A 4,684-nucleotide genomic window follows, 5' to 3' on the forward strand; every position below is an offset into this window, starting at 1 on the left:
CCGACTGTGGCATTTCTTTTAAAGCCCTTTATGTGGTGTCGCTCAGACGCCCGACTGTGGCATTTCTTTTAAAGCCCTTTATGTGGTGTTGCTCAGACGCCCGACTGTGGCATTTATTTTAAAGCCCTTTATGTGGTGTCGCTAAGACGCCCGACTGTGGCTTTGCTTGTTATTTATTTCATAAATTTTAATACTACTATGTTATTGCAATTTTATAAATAACTTGCTTGCACGCATCCAAGATTTCTTTATCTTTTGTGACTGACGTCATGAGCATAAAATATTTTCAGCACATCATTGTTATATTATACCTGTGTTCATAATGTTTGCGAGTACATTCAAAGTACTCACTGGCTTGTCCCTGGCTATTGTCTTGGCCAGATTTTCTTGCACGAAGAGGAGCGACGCGATGACAGCCCCAGAACCTAAGTAATGGAGATAGCAGCCTCGCGAAGATAGGAGTTAACCTGGTCAGCTGTTCCCGTGGGAAATGGAGTCCCATAGACACTGATGTTTCACAGCCCGCTTCCGCCATCAACCACTAGAAACCATTTGTTGTACTCACAGGCCAGAATGGCCTTGTACTACATATTTTGTTTTCTGCTTGGAATTTCTGTATCAAGTTGGAGCCTCATCAGCTAACAGTAATCCTGGGGCTGATGAGCACGACGGTCTTTTCTGGAAATTTATTACCCGGAAAACCGGTCGTGACAAATTGTGTGCTCGGGGGAGGGGGTGTGTGTGTGCTGTGTGTGTGTGTCAGATATTGAGAGAAAACAAACCTAACGAGAGAAATGTGTGTGTATGTCACAGAAAGCTACATGCTAAACAGGGTATTCACGAAGAGATTGTGCGTGCGAGATAGAGAGCGATGTGCGGGCCTTGAGGTGGGCAGGGGCCGGGTGAGGGTGTCAAAATGTGTGCGTTGATGCATGTGTTACATGCGATTGTGCGAGGGACGGACGAATCGAGAGAGATGGTTGTTGTGTTACGGATGCTCCTCTCTCTCTCTCTCACACACACAAGTAAAATAGAAGACCGTTATCTCATGTATACACAATGTATCGGCATCTGTCTATGTTTCACTCATGCATGATCATTTGCACATGCACACCTCTCTATGTCTCTATCACACGCACACCGTCTCCAGATTGCCCTTCCGCCACAACACACATATGGACACATACACACGTTCTCTCTCAGTCACACACACAAAATCAATATTAAAAAAGACTAGGGCGCACCTAAAACGTCCAAATCCAAATAAACACGAACTGGAGCTAAATTCAAATATGTGGAAATATTGTAGCGTCAAGAACTTTTCCAGGAAAAAAAGTTGAGTAGTATTCAGGGATTGTTTTCACACACACAAAAAGGTTCGGTGGATGTCCTTTGAGCGCGACACGGTGACGCACCGTTCGATCGACCGCGCAGCCGTGGTTCACGTGCTTGCACAGGATTCCATATCGTGGCTGTGCTAACTAATAAAAGTGCTACCTAAGTCTAATGTTTACATGTACTAGTATGGTTTTCTTTTAAGTTTGACCAACCCTATATAAAACTAAACTAAGCTCCCATACACGCACTCATCAATATGCCGCCACCGTTGCGCATGCCGGCGCCCGCCTGCTCCGACCAACAATTTATCGCCCATCACCACCGTGTCGCCGCCATCCCTGTGCCATGAAGCCGAAGGCTCGCCCGCTCACGTCGCCTGCAGTCCCTCCTCGCGATGCCGCCGCGCTGCCAAGCACCCGAGCAGCTGGTGGAGCCACGTCTATGCACGCAGCATACGAAGAGGAGGACGAGTGCGTGCTCCAGCACGCCGGCGAGGAGGAACTAGCGTGTCATTGTTGTCTCCGCCTGCACGAAGGAGGCGCGCATGGTGGCTGTCGTGGCGGAAGCCAGTCGTGCGCGCGTCGAGCCCGCAAACCGGGTGCGGACGCGGAATCTACCTTCGAGACCTTGAATGCCACGTGGATCCTGCAATCTGAAGGAGCAATTTGGGTCAGTCAACTCTTGTGAGCTGTTTGATGCAACATGGATGGCTAGAAGGGCTTCTTCAACCTCCGAAATTGACGCACGGTTCATCTTCTCAGCCCTCCACACGCCTAACCACCAGCCGCCGCCACGCCCTCCCCTGAACCGCCTGCCACCGCCATGCTCCCCCACCCCCGCCATCCGTTTAACCCTGAGCATGATCCATTTTTTCCGGCGGACTGCATTCCACACCCAACACTCATAAGATAGATCATGGGCACCCTGCCACCCTAATATAGATACTGGGGTAGCTTCTCTGCCGTCTTCTTCCTTCGCTCCGTCGAACTTCTTTCACAAATCGACTGGCCCAAATTATACTACTATTACGAACATATTAAGTACAGTAGGAACACGAAGATACGAGCAGTAGTACCAACTGCAAGAAGAACAGTAGTACTCCCTCCATTCCAATATCTAGCGCGCATAGTTATAGGCACACATACCAACACGTGAGCTGGAGGTTGCAGCTTGGACACAGAATACCCCCACCCAGGGCATGTGCTATTGCAGTTCGACAGAAGCGACAAGCTAGGAGGCTTCATGTGCGCTCTTGTGCAAGGCTATTTGGGTCCAAAGTACAGGATGGCTGCCAACGCACACTATAAATCGGAATTTTTCTAAAAAACCTATACGCACTACATATATGAACAAAGGGAGACATAGTACTAGTACTACTGTACGTACTAAAGAGTTCAAATAACGAGAAAGAACATAAACATAATTCTGCTGGGGCCTCAGCACAACACACCCTTGAAAATAAACAAAGCAACTAGTCCGCTTGACACTGCAGTAGAACCAGCATGAGCGATGGCACTGCCACCTACTCGGAGTCCAAGTCCACATCCTCGACTTCGTCCTCGTCCCTCTTCCTCTTCCTCTTTGCCGATGCTTCTTTGCTTGAACCGGACACTGGGCTCTGCTTCTTCATCCAACCCTTGTAGATATTTAAACAAAGGTAGGCAACCATTGCTGCGTACAGGATGTGATCTTCATCTAATGTCTTCGACTCCCATGCATGATGAAACTTGTGGTGAGGTTTCTTCAGTTTAGTGTATGAAGGATCAATCATGGCTGCTGCTAGGGTCAGCATTGAAGGCTGAGAGGAGGACACCATGCTTGCCTTCTGGAGATCGAAGGGTTGGCCTACAACGAGGCCTATTCGACCCAGGACATCCCTGTCATTCCTAAAGTCTACAGTAACGAGTTTCACTCTTTTGTCCTTGAGGAAGTTCTTAAAATCCTGGCACTCAATGTCGGCATGGCATATGTGGTAGACCAAGCACACGTTATGTATGCAAACCTGGATCACGGTGGGCTTCTTCTTCTTTGCCTCCTTTAGAATCTTCTCTCTTTGCAGGACTATGGTGTACTCAACATCTAGCCCAGCGACCCACTCATCCGTTGAACTGTTGAACATGTGTAGGAAGCGACCAAGGCATGCTTTCACGGTCGCGAATCCACGTGTGTAGATGACGATGAACTCATCACCGTGATGGCTCTAACCTGGTACTCAGCGGCGACCATGGAGATTTGGGTAGTTCTCAAGAACTATGCGGGGCCCACTAGATGCCATGTCTACTAGACCCATATCGTAGGCCTGATGGTATAGCTTCTGCCTGTTCACATGCCATGCCGGCGCGTGGGTAACTTCACTGAATTCCGTCAACCGTCGCGCCTCCCACGACCTTCGCCTCCTTCGCGCGGTCGCGCCCTTTGAGACTTCGACCGGCTATAAATGAGCAATTTTTTTGCCTACTCCGCATGCATGATACTCCCTCTGGTCCTTTTTACTTCCGTCAACTGTTTGTGAAGTGTTTGGCCAAATTTATACTAAAAATATCAATATCTACAATACTGATTATAATGAGTATAAGAACTACGTTTTATAATGAGTATAAAAATATTGATTTGACATTTGTGAATGTTGATACATTTTTCTATAGGTTTGGTCAAAGTAGAGGTACATTGACTTCAGACAAAACTTAAATGCACAATGCAGACTACTAGTTCCTCCGTCCAGGTGCGTGCCATGTCCTAACTTGCCATCACAACAAGAGCTATTACAGTACTACTACCTCCCTTCTAGTTTAAAGGGCTTGATTCAAAAAATTCACCTACTCTTAGCAAGATAGAGGCGGTGGAATAGTTTTTGTAGTCTGCAAAAGTACTCAAGTAATGCTTCCGTTCTTCACAAAAAAATGTGTTTACGAATGCATGCATGAACACTAGTTACTCTAACCCCCCTCTCTTCTTTAATTCTTTGCCACATCAGCATGTTTGCTATTCCCATGTGCATGATACCAGCTAAGATACCACCATTATGGCCAGCCTTAATCATCGCATGCAATAATTTAGTGCACCTTGAAATATGAACATGTGTGGGGCGTGCATGTTTTTAATGACTTGAAACTACACCTAGCCCGGCATGCAAGATGAGACTTATTATGCACCGTTCCCCATACCTGCAGGAAGCTCGTTCGTCTCCAAATCTTTTCCTCTCCATCTGTGGAAACAATATGCCTGCCAAGCTCTCCTTCTCCCTCCGGCGGTCCCACCACTCCACCTTGTGTGGGAAAAATCTGCATGCATGACTCTCCTCCCCCTGCGCTCGTCCAATCTGTTGTGACCAGCAATATTTCCACCC

The sequence above is a fragment of the Triticum dicoccoides genome, chromosome 2A, assembly GCF_002162155.2.
Source record: "Triticum dicoccoides isolate Atlit2015 ecotype Zavitan chromosome 2A, WEW_v2.0, whole genome shotgun sequence".
Taxonomy (NCBI): domain Eukaryota; kingdom Viridiplantae; phylum Streptophyta; class Magnoliopsida; order Poales; family Poaceae; genus Triticum; species Triticum dicoccoides.